We start from the raw sequence: 13735 nt of genomic DNA, 5'->3' as shown, positions 1-13735 counted from the left end.
CAGGAGGGGGAAAGGGGGAAAGGATGGAGGGAGGGAGAGAGGAAAAGGGTAGGAAGTTAGGAGGTGAAGAAGGAAGGAGGGAGGAGTCAGGGGTGGCAGGGAGGGAAACACTGGTAGCATTTGGGCATCCAACAGGGCCCCCTGCAGTTACCACCTTACAGATTCCACAGAAACACCTTTGCAGGAGCGATCATCTGCACAGACACCAAATTTCCAATCACTTCCCCAAGAAGGTTATAGAGTTGTTGAGCAATGGTGCCAGAGTCTATGTTTTGAAGCTCTGCCCATACGGTGTGTCTCTCTGAGGTCTGGTCTGGGAGGAGGGCTTGATCCTAAGTACCAGAGACCCACGAGCAGACCCCAGTTAGCTTTCCTTTTTTTTCAATCCTTATCCTGGAAGCTGAGAGAGCTGGCCAAGCCTAGTGGGAGGAACTTGGAGAGCTACCATCTGCAGGTTTAGACCCCTTGAGGGAAGCCAGGTCATGGCCTGTCACTCAAAGATGATTCCCAACGCAGATAAGCTTCCCTCTGATCCCCATGGGCCCCAATATGTCCTTAGTAAGGGCATTATTATTCCCTCTCTGAGTCTAGGTTGATTAATCTAATTTGCACATGTGAACGAGAAGCTGCTCTGATCCGTTTAATATGTTGGGACCGCATCCCAGCTCATTTGTATGGTGGGGATGGCCAACGGAGGTGGCTCCTGTCCCCTGCCTGCCTCCCTCCCATGTCCTGCCTCCTACCAGGCAAATTCTTGCTGAGCAGGCAAATGGTGATCCATGCTGCTGCTTTTAAGTCTTAAAACCCATTAGGAGTGTATTAGCAGACGTGCTGGGAGCTCATTTGAGTAATAAAAATCTTTTTTGTGTATAGCTAATAAAACTGAAGAAAGAAAAGCAAAAAGGAGAGGTGGAAGAAAAAGGGAGGCTAGACAGCCATGGTGGTTAGGACGGCAGGCTGGGGGATGGCTGCACAAACATCTGAATGGTATTCTTTTGCTTTGCCTATGTGACAGGTGATGGGGAGAAAGTTGAGTGATGACCCAAAAGACGTTTGCATTTCTAGCAGTGTCCATGGCTCAGCTGCAGCCCAGGAAGGTAGGAGACACATGCCATGGGCCCCTGAGGGGCAGCTCAGGAGCCCCAGCTCATCTGCATGCAAAATGGCCAGTTTTAGTGTGACCAGTTGTGGCCACATGCCCAGAAGACAGTTAACTGGTCCAGGTGGCCCTCTATCTATATCCCTGCACTCACCTTGCTGCTGTGCCTTTTCTAGGCTGTCCTGAATCCAGCTTGTGGGCTATAGAATCCTCCCAAGGCTGGTACAGCTCAGATCTACTTCTCTACCCCTCGGTTTGGTAGCCTCTGCTGGCTGAGGTGAAGGAGTTCAGGGCTATGACAAGCACTTGGAAGATCAGCTATACAATAGCTACCCAATATAAAATGAAAAAATGCAGAACCCCCTTGTTCAAGCATGACGAAGAACTTAAAAATCACCAGAAGAGACCACTGAACTAGTCTTGGGGAGTTGTAATACACAGCATAGGTCACATGCCCATGAATCTATCTGCAGGTAAATGTGAGGCATTCAATTATTAGCCATTTATGGGGTGCGGCTTCCAACATGTTGGTGTATGATTTAAGGAATTTACAATGTACAAGTGTCATGCACAGCCTGGTGTCTGATTTAATGAACACATTGAAGAAGGAGCTTTGGAAGGTCCTCCCCAACACCCAGCCTCTTTGATACTGCCTCTGGATACTGCTGACCCCAGATGTTACAGTTTTCCCTAATAGCCCATTAAGGCCCTATAAGCCAAGACTTATGTGAGTCCTTTTGAATGAATCCAGGAGAAAAGCTACGGAGAAATCCTCTTACGGATAATCCCTCTGAGAACAGGGGCTGAGACTACAAGAATGGGGAGCCAAGGAAGGAAGCAAATTAGAGGGGTTTAGCAGTGGGGGAGGGTCTTTCCTGTGATGGATGGAGAGGCACACCAATGGCTAAGATGGTTAGATAGTTTTAACACTGTTGCTTCAAGGTCTAGCTGTGTTCAGGGTCTCAATAACAAGAGCCTTGAAGACACTGGAAGAATATTCTTCACCTCTCTGAGGCTTCCTCCTAGATCTTTAAAGTTGCTTAAGGCAACTGGACAGACATCCAAAGATACCCCTACAGTCCAGTTGGTTTACAGTTAGTAAAAATAAAAAACAGAAGAAGATGGAGATAAGGATGAAGTAGAAGAAAAAGAGATACAATAAATGGTGTTCAAGAGAAGCTGGGTCTTTGTAGAACATGTCTGTAATCCCAGCTACAGAGGAGGCCGAGGCAGGGGCAACTTTAGGTCAGCTGAGGTAACTAAGAAAGGACCTACCTACCTCACAGTAAAATGTGGGGAAGATGCCTGAGTAGGTGGCCTGCCTAGCATGTGTAAAGCTGAGCTCAGTGGAAGACATAGAAGTAGGGGAGGGGACAAGAGAATAATGTTGGTAAATGCTGTTTGTTGTTACATAGGCATGATGGAATTCTATGTAACCATTGGACAGCAGTGTAGGCATGATGGAATTCTGTGTAACCATTGGACAGCAGTGATAAGGGAACAACTTCTTTTTTAAAATGTCAAATAAAGACATTTACACTTTTATTTCCCTTGATGCCTAAGGGGAAAAGCAACAATAAGAACATATTAGAGAGTAAAGGAGGACATGTGAAGGAGGATATGTGATGGACATGTGAAGGAGGACATGTGAAGGAGGATGTGTGAAGGAGGACGTGAGGAGAATGTGAGAAGGAGGAATGTGAAGGAGGACATGTGATGGAGGACATGTGAAGAAAGACATGTGAAGGAGGACATGTGAAGGATGATGTGCGAAGGAGGACATGGATGGACCACAAAGCAGAAAGAACAAATATACTGTAGGTGCAGGCATAGAGAGAAGCTGACGGTCTCCACTCACATGCTCAGACATCAGCAAACCCAGGTTTCACTACTATACTCTGAAGGTCTTCTGTGTACTTTCAGTAAGAGTCTCAGGAGGTAGAAACATGGCAGCCATAGATAAATGGGAAGATCAGAGGGAGACCCAGGACCATCAAAAGGAGAGGAGGGAACTGGAGAGATGTCTCAGCAGATGCTGGCTGCTCTTCCAGAGGATCTGGGTTCAATTCCCAGCATCCACATAGTTGATCACAACCACCTGTAACTCCAGAGCCAGGGGATCTGATGCCTCTTCTGTCCTCCACAGGCACTTCATATAGTGTGTAGCCATGCAGAAAGGCAAAACACCCATAAACGTATAGCAATAATAAATCGTGAAAAGAATGTTTTAAAGGTGAGGAGTCGGGAGAGGCTATGATGCTCCTCCCCCCATCAACTGCTCTGGGCCAGCCTCTGTTCCAGGGAAACTGCAGGGTGAGACAGTGGACGGAGAGTGTGCACCCCAAGCCACAGAGCAGCTCTGTAACCAAGGAAGCAAGACATGGTAGCTGCAAGCCAAAACCTACCCTAAACTGCACAACCTGGCCTGCAGAGCAGACCTGCTCAGTTCTTTGTTCTACAACCCAAAGGCTGATGTTTTTTCCTCAAGAAACAGTTGATTCAAGGAGGAAGGGTGTGGGGAGGGAGCGGGGAGAGGGATCAAAATAAATAAGATGACTTTTAAAAAATACCGGGATTCTCTAGTCTTAATGAAATAGCCAATCACTTTTAAAATAATTTATTGAAAAAAAAATAGTATCAGGTTATCAAAGAACTTATGAGGAAGAACAACAGGTGGACTGACAGATCAGGAGAAGAAGACAACCAGGAAAGTGACTGAAGGAAGAGAAAGCACAGGGGAAGAGCAGGAGGGCAAGGAGGAGGGAGAAGAAGAAAGGAGGGATGAGGGTCGAGGAGGATGGGGGTAGGGGATCAATCAGAGAAACCTGAATACTCAAGCCAGAACCTGGGCATTGTTGGCAAGCTTGGGGAAATTAAATAAGCAAATAGAGAGGATCAAATCTATGGATACAGTGTTAATGAGGAGCACAGATAGGAAGTATTGACAAGAGAGGGCCAACACATCCATAGAGAAAATATATAGGAAGATATAATCAATGAAAATATCCCGGAAATAGAGAATGCTGAATCTCAAGATCAAAGGGGCTCAGATCTCCATATATATATATATAAAGAGAGAGAGAGAGAGAGAGAGAGCCATCACCTTCAAGCTATACTCTTATGAAGCTCCTAAACGTCGAGAGGGAAAGGATGAACCACCCAGGCATCCAGGCAGAAAACCCAAGATAAACAAGAAAGAAATAATGCTAGCAGGCCTCACTCAGATCAATCTGCACAAGCTCGGAGAGAATTACAGCCAAGAACTGCAGCCTCCTCGCTGGAGTTGTCATTTAAGTATTTAGACAATAGGCGGTCATTCCCAGGCATGTACGGATTTTGAGAATACAACACCCATGAGACAGTGAACTTCAGTGGAACCAGAGATCAATCAAAATGCAGAACTCTTGAATACAAAATACATAGCAAAAAGGTGGATGTTGACTGGTCAGTCTTATTGAATATGGAGCTAAGATTCCACATGATGAGGACGGCTCACAGGACAGTGGCTCAGTGGCTGCTACCATGCCTGATGACCCAAGTTTGTCCCCTGGGTCTCACGTGGTAGAAGATGAGAAAACTGATCCTCAAGTGTCCTCTGATGCCCATAGATGTGCCATGGTACACACATACCCACATACTCGTATCCACACATGAGCCAATGAAATAAGGGTAAGCACGAGCACGCACCTTAAATTCTAGCACGTGGGAGCCAGAGGCAGGTGGATCTTGGTGAGTTCAAGGTCAGCCTGGGCTACATAATAAAATCTAGGTCAATCAAAAGTACGTGATGAGAGCCTGCCTGAAAACAGACACACAAGTGAAAGCAATAAAAAAAGCTAATGAGCAGATCATCTTTCAAAATAATAATTAATGTTGCAGAAATCATCATCATAAAAATAATGAAAATAGGGCTAAGGAGATGGAGTTGGTATAAAGAGCATTCCAAGAAAGCATGGGGGCTGAGTTCAAGTCTACCTGCAATTCCAGTGCTGGGGCCAAGTCAGAGAGCGACCCTGCCTCAAAGGAATGATGATGGTGATGGTGATGGTGATGGTGATGGTGATGATGATGATGAATGATGATAATGGCTATAGCGTCTTAATGAGTTCATCAAACTTGCCTCTTGGCTTATAGGTATATTTTAGAAGCTAGGTCCTATTTATGCAAAGCTTAATGATGCCTTCAATTTTTCCTTAATTTTCTCCATCTGTTGAAATTAAGTACAATTTCCAAAAGTAAAAAACAAAGTCGAGACCATGCAGCTATCCCATTTTTATCAGAAAGTCTTTCCTCACAGCTGTCCCAAAGACTTGATGTCTTCCCAAGGTGGCTAGATGAACAGGTTGACACGTTCCACACACTAATGACGCTTTACTCTCCCACCATCAGAATGCTGTTTGATTACAAAACACTTTGTACTTTCATCTTTTTACCATATTGCTCCAGTGTCCATAACAGAAATGAGTTATTTAAAAAGACTAAAATTGTTATCTACCTCTCCATGCTGATGAGGTAGCCTCCATGCCGATGAGGTAACTCCCAACCAGGGTGCCTCATCCGTAGTTCCATCAGACACCAGCTCTGAAGTTCTGGGTTCTGGGCTCCCCTTGTGTTGGGGTTTGACTATGAAATGCTCCCCATAGGTTCCTGCTGGTGGGGCTGTTTGGGGAAGTGGGATTCTTTGTGGTGGGTAACAGTGATGGCTGGTGTTAATTGTTAACTTGACAGGATCTAGATTCACCTGAGAGACAGGGCCCTGGGCATGCCTGTGGGGATTACGGTGACTGCATTAACTAGAATGGGAAGACTTGCCCACCGTGGGCGGCACCATTCCCTAGATGGGGTCCTGACCTGTGTGAGTGGAGAAAGGGAGTTGAATTCCGGCACACATCCATCTCTCTGCTTCTTGACTGCAGATGCCATGTGACCTGAGGGACTGCCCCCAATCCACGAAGTCTGTGACTTCCCTGCAGCAATGGCCTATAACCTCTGTGAGCTAAAATCAACCTTTCCTCCCTAAGTTGTCTTTGTTGGGGTATTTTATCAGAGTAATATAAAAGTAATGAAGACAGAGACCTAGCTGGAGGAGAGAAGACACTGGGGTTAAGCCTCTCTGAGGGCTATAGGCTAGCTCTGCTTCTGGCCCAAGCTCTCTGCTTCCTTGTTGGTATCCTGAGAGCAATGGCAGCTATACATGGTTGTTACCACAGATTACCAAGCCTCTTCAGCCATCACACTTTTTCCCTGCCATGGTGAAACTGCATCTTCTGAACTAGCAGCCCAAATGAACCCATCCTTTACAAGGTGTCGGTCACAATCAACAGGGAAATTAACCAACACATTCATCTAGTGTTCTCTTGTGCCTCACTTTCTTCATCTGTCAAATGGGGACAATAAAAGTTCACAGCAGCTACTTCAGAGAGCAGCTGTGAGGAGCAAGTAAGATAAGAATCGGAGTGGGCCAGGTCGATGCCAGTACTTAGCAAATGTTAATATTCAGAGTGGCCATCAAGTCTCTTGCATGCTAATTACAAGTGATTTGCATGCTGCCTTCTAGGCAACACATAAATTTAAATTTCCCCCATGTTCTTTGGGGAAGACTTCCCTGATGCCCTGATTGTTGTCTTTAGGTCTTCAACAGTTGTCAGGCGGAGGTGTTATTAAACAAATAATTAGCAAAGGGCCTGATCGCACGCACGGGGATTTGGCAGCCATTCTCAAGCCCTAAATGAGCACCATTGCACAAATACACTCTTGCACCATCTGCTCCCGGCAACCACAACCTAACAAACTACATTATGTGTCTAGGCGGTAAGTCTGCAGTAGTTGCTCAGGGTCCAGGCTTTTGCAGAGGGCCACATAAGAGGGCCAAGAGCAATCCAGGGGAGGCGTTGGATGGGGACGGGCGGCTGTTTCCTCCAGCCTTTTAGAATAGACTGTCACCTCTGCGACTTTGCCCTGAGACAGGCAAAGTAAAGAAGTCAGTCAGGGCTGAAGGATGTCCCCCAACTCTTCCTGCCCCCCCCAACTCCCTTTTCTCTCCCCTTCCCCCAGTGCCCAGGTCCTGGGTACATAGCGACGGGAGGAGCATTGATCTGCTAGAAGCTGTGCCAAGGTCCGTGGGAACCGCAACCCCTTCCCCTCGACATCTTGCCAGCAGCACTGGATTAATCTCTGAGAACAAGCACTCTGGGTTCCCAGAGGCAAAACAGGCTTTTGATTTCTATGAGCTAAGACTCCTCTGCAGGAGCGTGGTCTTGTGCCTTACTGTCATTGCTTCTTACAAGGTAACTAATAAATAATCTCCATTACACAAACCCAGCCTGCATCCATCATGCCCTGACTGCCGGCGCTGAGGGATGATCCCTAATGGGCAATAATAATAGCTCCCATTTATTGATTGGGTGCCGAGTGCCAGGCACTGGCCGCAGCATCCTGTTTAGCTTCTTCTTTGTGGGAAGATCTGGCCCCTCCTCTGCCTGGCAAGCCTGGTTTAAGCTCCCTCTATGGGAATATGCCCAGATCCAGTACCTCATGGGGGGGGGGGTGTCTCATGCACCTGCGCATTTCAGGGCTGGCAGGAGTGGTCAACATCTGGTAGAGACTGGTTCTCAGACCGTCCTGAAGGCCAGTCCAAAGTGCACAGCTCTTGCTTTTATTTCTTCAGTATCTGTCTTGCAGTCTCCAATGGAGAACGGCCTCTTCCCAATCTCATGCGGTTCTGCACGAGTTTTCCACCAAACCACAATACTTTCCCTCCTTTCTTGCCACGTGTAACTATCAGATGGGACAATTGCATTAGCTGTTTTCTCATCGCTACACACAGATCTTAGTACCTAAGGCAGACAACTTAGGGTAGGAGGGTGTGTTCTGACTCACCGGTTGGGGATACAGTCCACGGTGGTGGAGGAAGAGTGGCAGCTAGGGTGGGAGCTTGTGGGAGCCAAAGGCACATGGCTGCCAACCAGAAAGCAAGAGGCTCAGGCTAGAGGCAGGGATGGTCTATAACTGATGAACTCTGCACTCCCTGGGACCCACATCCACGAGCCCCACCTCCATCCCCAAAGATTGTACAACAGTGCTGCAGTTAAAGAGCACATGTTCCAAGCATGTGAGCCTTTAGCAGACATTCCACATTCTAACCACTATATTGTCTTGTTCCCTCCCAGTCCCCTGTGATTTTCTCTGAGGTGGTTTCATGATTCCAAAGTCATGGCCAATACCAGGTTTGCCATGACTTTGGAATCATAATATTGGATTAAGTGCAATTTTTATCTTTTTTTTTCTAGGATCACATAAGCCAAAGATCCCAGGAACCTCCTGTGGGCAAATAAGAAGAACAGGGTAAAGTTGTGGGGTGGACAAGGGAGTGACGCTGGATACAGCTATTCCTGAAAGCGCTTACACTTGACACTAAGTTAATAGAGTCTCTCTCTCACTCATATGCCTTTGTGGTAGCTTTTTTTCTCATGCACCACGATGAGCTGTCACAGAAGGAGGATAACGACATTTTCCCTGGAACCCCGCCAGCTCTCTGGAGCACTGGGAGCCCCAGCTTTATCTGGTAATCAAGGGTTTCCTTGCCAGCCTCATTCTTTGAGTATCTACCATATTTCCTTGATTTGAGCACACTTTCAATAATGACACGTGCTGTCAATTTAATTAGAGCTTTTCTGCAAGGAGAAAAAAAAAAAGGCAGTGGAACCCAGGCTATAGTTGTTGATTATAAGACATTTCAATATCTCAAGGGTTAAACCATCAAAGATCTGGGAGGGCAGGAAGCACATATTGGAATCAGGGAGGAATGGGTTTCCCCCAGGGAGTCTTGGAGGAGCAGATGGTGCGAAGTAGGGTCCAGGTCCTCCTGCGGCCTCTTCAAATGCCATCATAATTCCATCCAATTGATCAGCTCCAACTGTCCCCTATGCCATGGAACATGATGTTCTGGGAGAGATTACCATGGACACCCTCAATCCTTTCAGGGGTGGGAGGGGCAGGCCAGGGCTTGCTGTCATTCATGGGTCATTTGCCGATCACCTCTGACAGCGGTAGCCACAGAAAGACTGCAGCGGGGTACCATCTCCTACTATCTGCCGTCGATGGATGTTCATACTGATGCTGAGAATCCTGAGCTGCGTCCCTGAGCAGGGAAAATGATCTCTCAATAGGGAGGCCAATTAGATGTGAAATGGAGAAATACCCAAGTAGAAATAGAACCAGACAACGCATGTCTGCCTGAGACCTTCCCTGTCTCAGCCAAGAGACAGAAAGAGGGTGAGGGTTCTGCCTGGCTGGTCGCAGGGGGGTGCTCATAGCTGCTTGGGTGTTTTATGAGGTCACCTCTGAAATGAAATAAGAAGTGCCCAGGTTTTAGGAGAGGGTTTGGTGTGAGAGAAGCAATGATGCCAAAAGGCTTCCAAGTGGGCTGGGTAGACAACTCAGCCCTTAACGTGCTTGCTGTGTAAAAGCAAGTGGATCTGGCTTTGATCCCCAGAACCTACACAAGATAGCCAGGCACAGTGGCCAGCTCTTTTAATCCCAGCATCGGAGAAGTGGAGACAGGGGGCTTACTGGTCAGCTAGTCTAGACTACTTGGTGGCTTCCAGGCCAGTGAAAGACCCTGCCTACAAACAAACAAACAAACAAACAAACCAGCAAAAGCTGAGAGATGACAACTGAAGTTGTTCTATGGAGCACACACGCACACGCACAGGTTGCACATGCACACATACATTCATGCAGGCACGATCACACATGTGCACACACTTGTGCACACACATGTGCATACATATGCACACATGCACAGCTTGCACACACACATGCACATGTACACACACAGTGCTTGCACACATGCTCATACTCCTCACACCTCACGGCTGGGGTGTCTCCTGTCTCCCAATACAGCAGATCTGTGATTCCTTCAGGAGCGGGTGTAGCCCATGAAGTCCCCGATGCCCCTGTCACCCAGGCTCTTTCAGTGCTCCTGAATCAAGAGTGCTGGAATTTAGAAGGCAGAGCTCACAGGCCTGGTACCCTGAACCAGGAGGGTCCTGTCCTCTGGACTGCAGCCTTCCACCTCAGTGAGTCAGCCCAGCAGGGCCCTGGCTTTGTGCCTCCATTTCTTCAACTAGAGCCACAGCTCCCCGACACCAGAATTTTCTCTGAGTCTGGCCCCATAGACTGGGACTCCAATGGTCTGATGAGCTCAGGATTGCTTCTCCTGTGGGTGGTACTTCTCCTCTGAGACCTTAGACTAAATCACCCTGTGGCTGGAGACAAGCATAGATCGTGCATAATGCTCTGGGGACCTACACTGCCCCTTCTACCAATCCAGTGATGTCTTCTGTGACATTTGAGATCAAGGATGGAAAAAGTAACATGCATACCATCAATGTTCTCTTTTGGATGAAGGCAGACATCACTAAGTGACTGTGACTCACATAGACATCACCAAGTTATCTAGTGTCTAGTGTATCTAGGTGTGGCAATCAGTCATTCCTACCTACAACTCCCTACAAACCATAGCAACTATTGTTTTTTAAAGGGATTTTTTTAAATGAGTGTTTCTTGGTTTTGTTTTGTTTTGTTTTGTTTTTCCCTATGTGCCTACCTGTGTCCTTGTGCCTGATGCTTGTGGCCTCCAGAAGAGCTGGTCAGATACCCAGGAACTGGAGTTATGCATGGCTGTGTGCCAGCATATGTGTGCTGGAAAGCAAATGCAGGTCCTCTGCAAGAGCAGCCTGTGTTCCTCATCACGGAACCATTTCTCCAGGCCAGCACCTCCACATTTGTGGTCAAGCATATATATTCTGAAGCCCGCTGTAGAGACAGGATCAGTGTTCCAATCCAGGCTGCCCTGGCTTTGAATGCAAGCACAGTAAGGTGAACTGTGAACTCTGAACTTTTAGAGAACAGGGCCTATTTGCCATCTTAAAAGAGAGAGAGAGAAAAAAAAGTGTGTTGCGTGAGTGCCTTCCTGAGTTCCCAGGCAGCATGTTCTTGCAGTGCCCACAGAAGCCAGAAGGGGGCGCTGGATCTTCAGGTGGGTGCTGGGAACCAAACCCAGGTCCTCTGAGAGAGCTAAAAGTGCTCTTAACCACTGAGCTCTCTCTCCAACCACTTTTGTTTATCATCTAATGTCTGTGTGTGACTGGGTGTGCATGTGATTACAATCAGATGCATCATGGGAAAAGGCATGCACAGTGAACAAAGCCTTACATAACAAAGGCTTATCCATCAAAACAGAAAAGCACTTACACTCCACCCCTAGCAACCACCTCCTCCTGCACTCCCAAAAGAAAGCCCCAGACGGCGACCAGAGGATCTTGAAAAATATCCCACTGAGAGCCCACTGCCCACTTGCAAGTGGATAAATTCTGTGCCTTCATTTTGCATCCAAATAAAATCTCTCTGTGTTTATTTCTTCAATTCTTTGAGCAAGACACCAAGAACCTAGGAAGGCGTGATCCAGATAGAGACCACGGGTAACATGAGGGATACAGAAGCACCCCAAGTTGACCCCAAGTCAGAAGAACAATTATTCCCAAGGAATAAGGGGGTGTCTTTGAGAAAGGTAAATACTGTCCGTCAACACAGACACTGAATTTCAGTCACGTGTCTGATGGCTTCTACCATGGCCAGACAGTCAACTCTCTGCTTCCAGAGGCTCCGCACCTAGTTCACAAAGAGGCAGGCCCTATGACCTACTAAAGCATGAGGGAGCTTTACCATGCAGAAGCTAAAAGATGATACCAGAGTCAAAGCCCAGAATCCCATCCAAGATGCTAATGAGGAAAATGTCCTGTGCAGCCTGAGGCTCCCCAGTTCTCTCTGGGACACAGCTGCTCTGGAGATTCAGACTGGACCTCGGTGCCATGGAGATGCCCTTCGTGGCGAGACCACCCGAAGCATCCTCTTGGTCCACAGGAAGCACTCATTCAGTGTTTGAGTGACACCTCCCTCCTCCCCCGTCCGTCCTCTGCGGAGCATTCACTTGGCTCTTAGAGAGAACTCAAACCTTAAGAAGCAGTCACCAAGTCCCCGGGGAGCACTCCTGGGTCCCGGGAAGCATTGTTTCAGTCCTCAGTGAGTACTTGCTTCAGCTTTTAAGGAGCACTCTTTTGGCACTGCAGAAGTTCTCATTCAGTCTTTAGGGAGGACTCCCTGGGCCATAGGAAGCACACCGTCAGTTCTCAGGGAGCACTCTGGTATTTGCTCAGTGAATAAAATATGAATCGGGGCTGTGCTCTACTGTGACACTTCTGCTGGATTTCCCACGGAGGCTTGAATGGTTCAACCCCACCCCCACCCCATGTCTGACCAGGCCTCTTCTGACCCCTGCGCGTGAAGACCTTCCTACCTCCCCGCCCTTCGCAAATTGTTATACCCTTGTTCACAGATGTCACTATGTGGTACTGGGAGCATAGGGGAAAATGTTTAGATATTGCTGGGAAGAACATTAATCTTTTGGGAAAGCAATTCGAAAACCACATTCCAAAAGTCTTTGAAATCATCCTGCCTGTGTGCATTTATGCTAAGGAAATAATCAGATGCAACCCAATGATTTATGTATAGAAATTTTTCATTGAAGCATTATCTATCAGGGAGAATGTGGAAACAAACTAAATTTTAAACACAGGGGGCTGCTTAAATAATTACAGTAATATAAATACTATAAATATATGGAAGTGTTTTATATATACATGCATATTTCTAATTTTATGCACAGATGCGTGGAAGAACAATATATGAGTTGTAGCTATACAGGGGGTCAGAAAACAGATGGTTTTAATGTTTCACCCTTGTGACTTTGCAATTCCTCCCCCACTGCCCACCATGAATGTGTGCCATAATTTGATAAAGGAAAGCCAAGGGAAGGAGGTGTTGGAAACCAAGGGAGGCCTGAGGGAACTTGTAAAGAGCAGGTGACATCCTGATTGAATGTGTTTGGTTGACAAGAGTGCAGCCATGTCAAGGAGCGATGCCTTCAGACCCCTAGGAAATTGTCAAAGCCTTCCTCATATGGGCCAGGCTTGGAATCGGCAAAACTTCTTCCTCTGTCTGCATGTGAGTGTTTAAGTGTGGTTAACCAGTGGGTGTAGCTCCTTCCTCCTAGATGTTTCCAGCTTGAGACTGCTCACCCACAGATACCTCCTAAGGACACCACCTAACCTGCTTTCCTTGTGAGGCACATAATGAATGCATTGAGGTTAGTCGGTGGGACTCCATCCGGTTGTGCATAGACCACGTGAGCCCAGCTTTTCTGTATCTGTTGAGCCAGAGCCAAGCTCTGTGGGTGACATGCCACTAAAGGATAGCTCAGAGAGGAAAGAGCTTGTACAGATGGGAGGACCCGAGTTTAGTCCCCAGAATCCAGGAAAGTAATCTGGGCATGGCAGGGAACGCCTATCTTGGGGAACACCTGCAATACCAGCTCTGGCAGGGAGAGGCCGAAGATGGCTAAGGCTTGCTGGCCAATCAACCCAGTAGAACTGGCAAGTTCCAGGTCAGTGAAAGACCATGTACACACACACACACACACACACACACACACACACACACACACACAGAGAGAGAGAGAGAGGGGGGGGGGATGGAGAAGAGGGAGGGAAAGAGGGAAGGAGGGAAAGACATAGA

At 47.4% G+C, this 13735-nt stretch overlaps 1 protein-coding gene and 1 long non-coding RNA gene across 7 annotated transcripts in view; one reads left to right on the top strand and one right to left on the bottom strand.

Annotated features, from left to right (window-relative positions):
* Csmd2os overlaps positions 1 to 7411 on the top strand; it is a 29529-nt gene extending 22118 nt beyond the window's left edge. Inside the window, exons 2-3 of the long non-coding RNA XR_004691345.1 lie at positions 1016 to 1097; positions 7154 to 7411. This is a non-coding gene — a long non-coding RNA (CUB and Sushi multiple domains 2, opposite strand). The remainder of the gene's footprint in view (positions 1 to 1015; positions 1098 to 7153) is intronic.
* Csmd2 (CUB and Sushi multiple domains 2) overlaps positions 1 to 13735 on the bottom strand; it is a 581156-nt gene that overhangs the window by 425598 nt on the left and 141823 nt on the right. The gene's annotated exons all lie outside the window — the stretch shown is intronic.

Source organism: Mus musculus, chromosome 4 (genome assembly GCF_000001635.26).
Source record: "Mus musculus strain C57BL/6J chromosome 4, GRCm38.p6 C57BL/6J".
Taxonomy (NCBI): domain Eukaryota; kingdom Metazoa; phylum Chordata; class Mammalia; order Rodentia; family Muridae; genus Mus; species Mus musculus.
Note: the sequence above shows the minus strand (reverse complement) of the source record. Positions and strands in the feature narration are given on the sequence as shown.